General features: G+C 42.0%; 1 protein-coding gene across 1 annotated transcript in view; it reads left to right on the top strand.

Moving 5' to 3' along the window:
• The window catches only part of FRK (fyn related Src family tyrosine kinase), a 243,328-nt gene that overhangs the window by 129,690 nt on the left and 101,130 nt on the right, over positions 1-12,508 (top strand). The window lies entirely within an intron of this gene.

Below are 12,508 nucleotides of genomic sequence, written 5' to 3' on the forward strand. Positions count from 1 at the left end.
ATTGGTAATTAATTATGTTAATTATGGAAGTAATTTTTTAAAAATTTAGACGTGGGCTGTAAATTGTGTGGTGTTATAGGTTAGAAAATAAAAAAGTAAATGTATGTAATTATGTTTGTTTCTAAATAAATTTCAAATTAAAAATATTTATTTGTTAGAAATTTTCTTTAATTAAATATAATAATTGTAGATATTTGTCATATGTATTTAACATTATAATATGTTTAAAAAAATAAATTAATGTTTACATTTCAATTTTTAACAGATTTACATATTTCTTTTCTTTTTTAAATATTTTTTTAAATATTTTGTTTGTTTTTAATGGAGTGAGAATATTTGTTACCCCTCCGCAGTCCAACACTTTCCCTACTGTTGAATTCACTGGAGTGGGAATAGTACTTTTTACCCCTCCTCTATCCAATACTTTCCCTATTGTTGCACTGACTGGAGTGGGAAATTTAAGTTTAAAGATTTTTAAATAGTTTCATGTTTTAATTCATAATATATTTTTTTTTTTATAGATTTTATGTTATTCTCACACACACACACTCACACACTCACTCACTCACTCACTCACTCACTCACTCACTCACTCACTCACTCACTCACACACTCCGGTCGGGGTAGAGGCTGTCCCTTGGGCGTTCAGGGTACCACGGACACATCGGTTTGTTGCAGCAGCAAGTTTATTCATGCTGCACAGCAACGCGTTTCAGCTTACGCCTTGATCACACTAAGTGACAGGCATTTTTGCACATATTATTAAATGCAGTGACAACATAAAAAACGGACAGTGAATACACAGTGGCAGTGTAAAAAACAGAGTCCATCTTATCATTGCAGGCAGTATATTTGAGTGATTAATCACAAACTCAATCCCTGTGTAAAATTACACAATGTAAGATGATTATTCTTTACAATACATGATTTGATATAAAACATTTTCTTAGAAGTTGCATTATGGTGATTATCGGTAAATGTATGTCGGACCTATTCATAAGTCAGATTCAATCCAACACCCTTTATTCAGCCCAAAATTCTATCATGTCCCAATGTTTTGACAATATTTCGACATAGTTTTGAGTTTCACAATTATGCCCCAGTGGGCTTGCATTCAAAAAAGTTTCAAAAAATATAACTGTCCAACTCTTATTCTCCACCCGATATCATAAACCAAAATACCGTACAACTAGTCCCAGATTATTGCTAACATATCTCCCATTTTTCACGGGTCAGGGAAAATCTATTATTATTATACATATAAATTCCCTACATACAATTAAATTATCCTCAAGATATATTCACATTGAAGATTCATCTGGGTGCACAGATTATATCAGTAATCCATCAATATATGCAACTCCAATATTCTGGCTCGTTCCTAAAATAGCAATTCTTCCCAAATGTGCAAAAGTCAATGATTATGATAGCCAATAAGTAAATAAGTGCAGAAACCTAAAAAGTGAAAGAACATAAGATTAAAATACAAATAAAAACAATTCATCTTCAGCAATTCAGCAAACAATTATTCCTAACAACTTGTTAATTATGCAGATGTACAGACAATTCCTTGCTCGAATTCAGCCCCAAAGAGGTAATAGTTTCAAGATCTATAATGTACTTTGACTCCAATTTACGTAGAGTTAATAATCTATTCCCAACTCGGACACTTTCTGCTACAGCATCAATCACAACCATTTTTTTAAATTTCTTATTTTGTAAATGTTTGTCAAAAAAGTGTTGCGCAACCGGGTACTGTCTGTTATTATGGTGGATTGCCCTAATATGTTCGAGCACTCGTTTTTTGTCACGATGGATCGTGCTCCCTATATAGGCCTTAATACAGGGACATATCAGTGCGTAAACACAATACCTGGTGTTACATGTTAATGTTTTTTCAGTCAGTCAGTCAAATAGCCTTTATTTCGACAATGTCATAAAAGGGTACATAGACAATAAAACAACACTTTTCAAAATTCATAATTAACACCAGAAAAGAAAAATTACATCTCATTGCATAATATTACTTAGAACCATCGGAATCCATTAGTTCCATGAAATTCAATTTGCTACAAGTTAGCATTGGATATCAACTAATTTGCACTGCTTAAGCCACATGGCTGAGAGATATTTGCAAATTGCAAATACTGTAAAGCCCGTTGTGTCTGACTTTAGAATTCTATAAGCATGTTGGTATTGCTTAAACCCCAAGTTTCTACACAGTGGTACCAGCCAAAATCTCCTGGAATTCATATATGCAGGACAGAAGAAAAAGACATGGAGTTTATCCTCCACGCCACAGGTATAACCCGGGCATGACATGTCCGAGGATGCTGACCACTTACTAGTGAAGACTTTAAGCGGAAGAGTGCCAAGTCTCCACTGGATGTAGAGTTTCCTGACAAAGATTGGATATACAATAGCCATAAAGTTTTCAAAGCCATAGCAATTTTTAAAGTCAAGGAAAGAAGTGGTTAGTGAACCCAGTGTTACGGCACAAGAAGTGGAACTAAATCTGTGCTCCTTATAAATCCTAGTAAGGTTTTTTCGCGAGATCTCACTGCACGCTTTTTCTGGGTCTTCCCACATGGCTTCTAGGCCAATTTTTGTCAGTTCCTGCTTGATGAATACTAGCCAATGGATCTTTCTTGCCTTGTTATAGGCAAGTAACTGTTTTAATTCCTCCCTATAATTGAATAGTTCAGGCGTTGACCAGAGTCTGTGCCAAAACCTTAAGGGTTTGATCCCTAATTCATCTTCGATTGGATTTAATCCCAAGTCCAACTTTAGGGGTAGGGTAGGTGTACTTTGCGGAAGGGACAGCAGTTGTCGCATACATTTTGTTTCAATTTTGGCAATTGCTGTTACCTTCGTGTGACCCCACAACTCCCCGCCATAGAGGACTGCTGCTCTTGCTTGTACTTTGTATATCTCAAGGGCGGGGCTCACTGGCTTCAATGATGAAGTATTTGACACCTTGAGTATATCACCCGTCAACTGTGCAAGTTTTAGTTGGGATTTAGCAATTTGGGGTCCCCATGACATATTTTCTTGTACTAGAAACCCAAGATAGGTGAAGGTAGTTACCCTTTCCAGGTTCCCTTTGCCCAAGGTCGGAGTCGAACGTGTAGATGCCGCGGGATTAAATATCATGTATTTAGTTTTGTCGACATTAATCTCTAGTCCTCGCAGACTACAGAAATCCCAAAAGCCGTCCAGTATCCGTTGAATCCCCATGGGGGACTTGGAGAGCAAGAGGGTATCGTCAGCAAACATGTTTGCAGGTACCCTCCTGCCCGCCAGTAGCGGAGCATCATTATTTGGCACCTCATTCAGAGACGGGATTAGGTCATTAACATATAGGCAGAAGAGGGTTGGGGCCAATACACAGCCCTGTCTCACCCCTCTTCTGACCGGGAACCTAGGGGACAGTGCACCATTCCACCCACACCTAACCTGGGCAAAGTTCTCGTCATGGAGCCTCGTTAGGATGTTCAAAATTTGCGGTGGGACACCCAAATCCCGGAGCACGGCCTACAGTTTCCTCCGTAGTACAAGGTCAAAAGCGGACCGAAGGTCCACAAAGACCATATATAAGCTGCCTCCCTCCATCTTGACAGTTTTCCAGTATAAAAGGAGCAGCCGGAAGATCTGGTTCATGGTTGAAATATCTGTCCGTGTGAATTGTATTATGTTCTAACTGAACTATCTCATGAAACAATGATAACGCATTATCTTAGCCAGCAGATTATGTGTACAACGTGATAGCCAGGGATTTCAGAAACTCTCTGCCTCAAGCACGTTATCAGTTAATTGAAGCCAGGGCAGAAGGTACAGAACATGCACTTTATGATTCACGGGAAGGATGGAGACGTGGTTGATGGAACTATGTTTGAAAAGTTTGATTTTGTCCTTGATGAGGGTTTAGTTGCAAGGATATTCGTGCGTACGTTTTCAAAGATACATTTTGCAGGGAAAACAAAAGGCTCATGTTCATACAATTTACCACCACAATCATCTCCTGGTTCAAGCGAGGAACCTTCAGTCCTTCACTGAAGAAGTAAATGGCAGTGACATCATTTCCTGTTTCCTGCTCACCACAATAATCAGTCGACTCTCTACATTGACATGCGGGTGCGCAACGCCCATTGGGCTCAAAGGGCTTCAGCCCCCTCCCCTGTCGGGTGTGGCAGCCCGGGCTGACACTGCTTCAGACTGGCGTCAGTCTTATGGCAGCCGCACCAAGTACTTCACAGGTCTTTGAAAGACCATTTACATGTTATCGAGGCTTTGTTGTTTCCCCCCCCCCCCCCTTCTTATTGCCCCTGCATCTCCACTCTGCAAATTGCTGGAAGAGTCAGCCCAAACGAAATTTTTAGTACAAATATGTAAGTATGCGAAAATCGCTGCAGCCGCACAATGGCATAATTCCAGTGGCCCTGGCTATACTAGGACAGCCTGAAAGAGATGCAACACCTACTCTCTGTGTTAACCTTTCCCTGACTCCCCGATATGTGTGCATATTCCCTGCAGGGCTGATTAATTTATTGTCTACGCCACATGTGAGCAGTGGGTTGCTGGTAGCTGTAAAGTGCCCTAGAGCATCCCGTGGGGAGAACAACACTTAAAGTATTTTCAAATAAATAACGTAGTCTTTTTGCTGCATTTGAATGTGCATGTGACGCATGGTACCCCAATACACTATGTTATCATAAAGCACTGCAATAAATCAGACTAGCATCTCTAAAATATGTGTGCATCATATTTTCTCTGGCTGGCAGTGTAGTGCCGCGCTCATTGTCACAGATGGGTGTTGAGAAGTACTTTAAGACTTGCCAACAGCTGGTCTCTTAACACGCATAGCTCCCCTTGCTCAACACTGAAGACAGTATGACAGTGGACGGCACTTGGCCACACGTTCTATGCATGACTGTGTAGCACGTGCAACACTCGAACTAAAACCTCGGCGTTTGCTACAAGCGGCCTCTGAAATAACGCTATGTGTATTTATTTCTGCAGTTTATTATCGCGCAAAGTCGGCCCAAGGGCATTGGAGCATTTTACATGAGCACTACTAACATAACATTACACAAGGTCAGATTTACTTTTTCGGCACAAGGAGAATGAGTGATTTGACTAGAATCACAGGATATGGACCTGATGCCGGGACTCGAGCCTGGTTCCCCAGTTCCAAAGTCAGCAGTTCTGGCAGTAACGTGACATCCTCTCTCCAATCTTGTAATCTTTGCAGGTCCGTGTGAAACACTTAAAGGACATACTTTTGCCAAGAGGCACCTTAAAGGTGTAGATTCGAAATGAGGTGGGCAGTTTATCAACTTTTGATCCTCCATTTGTCTCAGCCAGTTGTCTCAGAAAAGGTACAGCACACTGAGAAAAACACGTTTGGTGCACGTTCTTAGAAGTAAACTGCCTGTCGACTCTGTCTTGAAAGCTTCCTCGGGTACATAGTTCTTTTGATAGAGCCTGCCAGACCAGACACTTTTTTCTTTCAAAGAATTTTAACATACACACCTCTAGAAACCACAAGAGAATTAAGGGTCAGTCAGCTGCATAACAATGTGACTGCATCGTTAGCAAGGGTCAGAGTCAACGGGGCCACGTCTAGGAAATTCTCAATAGGAAGGGGCACTCGGCAGGGATGTCCCCTTTCCCCGCTGCTTTTTGCAGTGGTTCTGGAACCCCTTGCGTGTGTTATTCGAGCGCATCCATACATCTCCGGCTTTCGAGTGAACAACGATGATGACCGTGACGAGTGAGTTTCTCTGTATGCTGATGACATACTGCTATATATCACGCGTCCAGAAATGACGCTCCCCAATATCATCTTGAGCTGTGAGGATTATGGCATGCATGCAGGGTATAGAATTAACTGGGAAAAATCGTGTGTCTATCCGGCAGGGCAGGGTGTTGGAACTACCGATTATCCCAGCCGCCTACAAGTCGCACCCACTGGGATCAAATACCTAGGTATCTACATTACGCAGGATACACCGCTGGCGCTGGAGCGGAACCTCTATAAGGTGCTGGGGGAATTCCGTGTAGATGCGGATCGTTGGGCTTCATTACCTTTGGCGCTGCTTGGAAGAGCCGCACTCTTCAAAATGATAATCTTACCAAAATTTGTATATGTCCTGCAGAACACTTATCACTCTATCCCAGAAGAGGTGTTCACTAAAATCGATGATGTCCTTAGAAAATTCCTATGGGGAGGGAAACCCCTAGGATGGCCCAGGGGAAGCTACAATGCAATCAATACAGCGGCGGCATTTCTCTGCTGAAACTCCGGGCATACTACTGGGCATCCCATCTGATAGTGGTCAATGAATGGGCATTTGGAGATAGGGAGCACCCCGCATATGCGCTTGAGCACACACAGTTCCTTAAAAGGACATATTCTCATTATGTGTATGGAGGCGCTGGAATTGCAAAGTTACTGCCGGCCACTCAAATTGTGATACTGGCGTGGAAAAAGGAGGAGAGGCGAATGAAGTGGGATGGCAGGGTGTCCAAAGAAACCCCGCTCTGGGTGGGAACACGGCTCAAGGAATTTGCCAAACTGCAAGGTTTTCAGAAATGGGATTTGGTTGGCATATCTCAGCTCAAAGATCTAATCTATCGTAAGGAGCTAATGACGTTTTCACGCCTCCAGAGTGAGTACGATATGAATAAGACACAATATTTCAAATATCTGCAATTGAGGCATGCTTGGTGGGCACAATCAATCGACATGGAGGGCCTCCCAGAGTATGCCCCACTAGAAGGAAGGCTCCTGATGGAGGAAATTGGCGGGAAAGCCGTGCCCTGGACTTATAAGACCATCATGAATAACACGCCGGACCCCCTGCGAAAACTGAGAGCGCGCTGGGAGGCGGACTTGGGAGACATGGACGACCTAGACTGGGAGATGGCTTTGATGCATCCAAGGGAAGTAGCTATTAGATCTAGATTGCGCTTGATTCAACTCAAATATTTACACAGGATATACTATGACAGAGCTCGACTGCACAGGATAGGCAGATCGGAATCACCCACCTGTCTGAAGTGTAAGATCATGGACGGTACCTTCTTTCACACGGTCTGGGGGTGCACACAGGTACAGTTGTATTGGGGTGCCCTGTTGAAGGAGCTGGAACTTATATTGAAAGACTCCATACCACTAGACCCTAAGTTTATCTTGCTGGGTATACCAACGGAGGTAGATCTCCCCAAAGTGAAGTTGTTATTGCTCCAGTTGGGTTTGGTGGTAGCTAAGAGAGACTTGGCAAGGGCCTGGGGTGCTGAGATCAACCCAACGATAGAAGATTGGCGGAAAGGTATGGACATGTACATGCTGGGGGAGAAAACGACTTACACGGCGAGGGGGTGCCCAAAATAATTCTGGAAAATATGGAAGCCGTGGCTACACTATTATGGTCTTGCACTCACGGACTCGCAGTAGGAGGTGGAGGGGATACCGGGGAGGGAGATGGTGCAGGAATGAAGATCTCGTTGACAGTAACTACTTGAAGTCATTGATACCTTATGTGCTATTATTGCCGAATTCCACTATGCCTGTGTTGAAAACAGAAATAAGATGTTTTGAATATTTGATGTGGTTTTGCACTGTACCGAAGAAAATGCAAATAAATACATTCCCCCCCCCCCCCCAAAAAAAAACCAATGTGACTGTATAACAAAACCAGAAACCTCACCCATCAAGCTACTTCATCACAAACATCTGTACACAGCACCATCCTGTGGTTGGTGCCAGAACTGCATTACACAGTAAGGGCAGAGGTGCATACTCTTTGTCTAAAGCCCCCCCACCGTATTTAAACTATATGTGGCTCATCTTCAATATCCATCCAAATTCAATCAGAAGAAAGCCACCTGGCTGAGACATCTATTGGTTATTGAGCAAATGCTCATGGGTGCCATTAAATATTTTATGAAGTCTGATTACTTTAATAGTTAGCACCCCACCAATGGTGTAAATATATAATATCAGCCCCTCTTCCTTCACTATTTCACTGGTGCGTTCTAAGTTGGGGAATTAAGTCCCCTTGAATACTGAGGTTCCCTGGAGGCCAACTAGCCCACTAGGTACATCCAGTAAGCACCACATAGCTGGATTGCAGAAAGGTGGTCCGAGGCCACGCTCCTTTTTACACCACTCTCCAAACACGCCTCTTGGTGCACTGTTGGTCGGGTGATGAGGTCCTCTTGTGTCCTGAGGACCTCAGGACACAAGTGGACTTCATCCTCCGAGCAGTAGTGCGCCAGAAGCTGCGTTTGCAGCATGGTGTATAAAGGGGGTGGCCTCAGAACACTTCTCTGCAACGCAGCTCTGTGGCACTTACTGGAGGTACCTGGTGGGCTAGTTGGCCCCCAGGGACCCTCTGGATTCAAAGGGACTTACTCCACCAACTTACAGCGCACCAGGGGAAGTGTTTGCACAGTGGTGCAGGGAGGAGGTGGGCCTGATATAACAAATTTGCAGTCCTGCTGTGTGAGACTTACCGGAGGTAATAAAAGGGGTAGTTGGCCCCCAAGGTTGACGTTGGGGGCTAACTACCTCCAGTAAATCCCACACAGTGGGATTGCTAAAAGGTGTTTGGAGGCCACGCTCACCTTTCTCCACCACTTTGAAAAGGCGACTGCTATGTTATAGTTAGAAATGAGCATTTAAAAAACCTTTGAAATTCACTGAAAAAACCATAGGTTCCAGGGACATTATAGTTAGTTGGACATTTCACTCGTACAAAACCAGAGAAATTTGGTCGTTATAGTTAGTTCAGCTAACTATAACTCGCGCCCCCGCAATGCACTGCTGATGACGTCACATATTACATAATTCATGACATGGTCAGTGATATCACTGATGACATCTCAAATGACATCATCCATGTGAAAATCTGATGCACCTCCTCACACCCTAATATAACCTTTGATACACCCACTCTAAAATACAGACTACCATTTTTGAAACCATAGACACACCAATGCCAGTTGCTACATATGCACTCACTGATTCCTAGGTCTACATACACATCCGCTCATTCAGCCATACAGTCACTCATCAATACAACACTATCATATGCACTCATACACCTATACAGACACTCACGCACAGCCACTCATCCAGTGTTACTCACACACCTAGTCAGTCATGCAAAGAATCAATCACACTTCCGTTTACTCACCTATACAGTTATACACACACCACCTCACTTATTCATACAGATACTAACGCATACTTACTCTTATACAATCACTGATACAAGTACACACTCATCCATACAGCCAATGTCACAATCACTCACTCTCACATACAGTTATTTATATACACCATCACTCACATATACTGCCTTTTACATATATAGTTACTCACACATGTACCACTGAGACATCCATTCACTCACCAACACACCCATACACACACTCGCCCACCCATACAGCTGTTTCCACATGCACTCTTGAACCCATACAGCCAGTGAATCAACCACTCACACATCTATGCACAGAGTCGCACACCTCCCACCCACCCACACACACACTCAGGCACCCATACAAATACTCAGGCAACCAAATCGATCACCCATATAAACCCGCATGTAGCTACTCACCAACTCATGCAGCAGCTTACACAACAACAGACAGACTGATACAGACATTCACACAGTTTAGTCACTAACCCATGTATTCAGTAAGACACATTTAATCACTCACGTACACAGTCAGTCATGCACCTACTAAATCCTCCATCCAGACACTTATACACCCACTCATTCTTCAATACACCTTGGCATATATATATAAAACATGTTTAAACTTTATAGAAACAGTCACTGGATGATGTCATTTGAGATGTCATCAGTGATGTCATCAGTGATGTCACTGACCATGTCATGAATGATGTAATATGTGACATTATCAGCAGTGCATTGCGGGGCGCGAGTTATAGTTAGCTGAACTAACTATAACGGCCGAATTTCTCTGGTTTTGTACGAGTGAAATGTCCAACTAACTATAATGTCCCTGAAGCCTATGGTTTTTTCAGTGAATTTCAAAGGTTTTTTTAAATGCTAATTTCTAACTATAATGTGCCTGAAACCTATGGTTTTTTCAGTGAAAATATATACACACATATATGTGTACATTTTTATATAATTTTAAAATTATAAAATAAATTTGAATTAATAGTTTTGTTTTAAAGTAAATATATATACATAGATATATTAATTATGTGTTTAACTTTTTTTAAGTTTGTTATATTTGTTAAACTGTATATTAAATCAATTTTTTTAAATTGATTTTATATTTAACATATTTAATATTTATTATTTTATTTTATATGTATATAAAAATCGGTATATTGTAAAACTATATTTTGACTTTGATATTTTCTTCTGATATTTTTGTACTTGCCTGTTTAAGTATAGGGAGTCGATATTTTTGCATTCTATATTTTATCATGGATTTTTTTTATCTATATTTTTTACATCAATATTCTGTCAGTGAACCATTAATAAAAAATGAGCTAGTGAGCTATTCAAAACCCCATGTTTTTACTGTCCAAATGCAACAACAACAATAATTGTGGGAGTAAGAAGAAGAATCTCAATATTAATAACAAAAATATCTACAATGATAAAATGTATGTTCACAATAACACATGTAATGATAATAATAAAAATAAACACTAAGGGGGCGATTACGATCGCGCTAGGAAAGCCATCCGTAAGACTCGAATCGCGCACCGGGACTCCGAGCATCCGATTCCGATGCATCCACATCCATTGAAGTCTATGAGCTCCTGTATACCGACAGGTACACAGGATCCCGTAACTGAAAGGGGTGGGTGGGGAAAAAGCCTACATCTGTGGTGGGCATCCCATGGTACCCGACACATTGTGCATGCTTGGATCGGGGGGGTCCCATGGGTCCCCCCCGCGACTGATTTGGAGGGCCCCGTGTGAAGGGGGCCTGCTATGGCCCCCCCGAAGTCCGATTACCAGAGCTGTTTCGTCTCGGCAAGTCCGAGTCGATACGGCTGACAGACGCACTCATCGTACTTGCTCGGTCGGAGCCCGGTCCCTTTGCGGTGCGCGATTCTGCCCTGAACGAGTCAGACAGACTGGTTTGGGTTCAGAAACGATTCGGTCGGCGCGGACGCCTTCTTCGCATCGTACTTGGTCGTTCAGGAAGGGGTACGATTCGAACGGACACTGCAGCTCCGAGTCAGATTCGCTCATTACGTATCACGTTGGGAGCCCTTCCTAGCGAGATCCTAATTGGCCCATAATGTGCATAGTTATTGTATCCATAATATTATTTGCTTTGTCTTCATGATATTGATTGCACAGCGGTGATAATATTATGGGCTATTATTTGTGCACTTCACTCCATTTGTCGACCTATGTGGACTACCTAATTAAGAACAAAATCAATAAATGGCTGACAATGTACTAAAAAACGCTTTCTAGTTTTCTTGCCGCTGCACTGGCTTTAATCTTGCCTGAAATATTTTGTCATAGCACATGGGATTCTAACAGCTTTATCGTTCTATGATGAAAGAGGCACGCTTGTAAGTGAAGGGCATCAGTCGTGCAGACTCTATTAAGTTTTCTGGGACATTTCCCCGTGGAAAATTGTATCTAAAATCCAAACATTAATTTTGGACTGCATGGATTTATTATGACTAATAGTCATTGACTAAACCATCAAATTAATGATGATCCATTATTAAATACATAGGGCCAGACCGTAGAGGCTGGTAACCTAAAGGGGCACCGCTTAATAGCGCCGTTCTCACTGGCTGCCAAATGGATTGTGGCCTACAGACAACTTTTGTTCGAGCAAGGTTAATTCTAGCTGAATACTCAGACTTCTAAAGAAAAGACACGCCTAGTGCTATTCCTGGGGCAGGTCTGCCATCTAGTGTCGTAACTCGGCATTTTATAGTGTGAAAATCGACTCGTACCTTTGTCTTGCTTACTGGCTTATCCAGTAGAGTAGAGCATGGTATATCTACCACGGAAATAAATAACGACGCGAGAACCCGGAGTCATAAATCACATACTTCATGTATAGTTATTACCTGAAGGCGGACTGTGGAGAAACTTCTAAAATGAAGGTTTTTGTATGGTTTTCAGAAAATATATAATCGGAAAAGTGCAGAAAAAACAGGAAAAACAAGCATTTGCATTGCAATAGATCTCGCATTTACGCGAGTTAGAGCTATTGACATTGTAAATGGCAATGTTTTTTATTTTTGTTTTAGTTTTTAAAACCCAAATAAAAGGCATTGTCATTTACAATGCCAATAGCTGAAACTCGCACGAATGCGAGACATGTTGTATTGCAAATGCTTGTTTCAGGTTGTTACTTTTTTAGGCAGCATATAACTCTTCTCTAGTGCATAATTTGACCTAAGTTTCATCCAGGTGTTTCTACAGGGCCACAATCGAGTTGCAGCTGCAGCAGTGCGAGTTTCTCTCAGTGCCTG

The sequence above is a fragment of the Triturus cristatus genome, chromosome 6 (assembly GCF_964204655.1).
Source record: "Triturus cristatus chromosome 6, aTriCri1.1, whole genome shotgun sequence".
Lineage (NCBI taxonomy): Eukaryota > Metazoa > Chordata > Amphibia > Caudata > Salamandridae > Triturus > Triturus cristatus.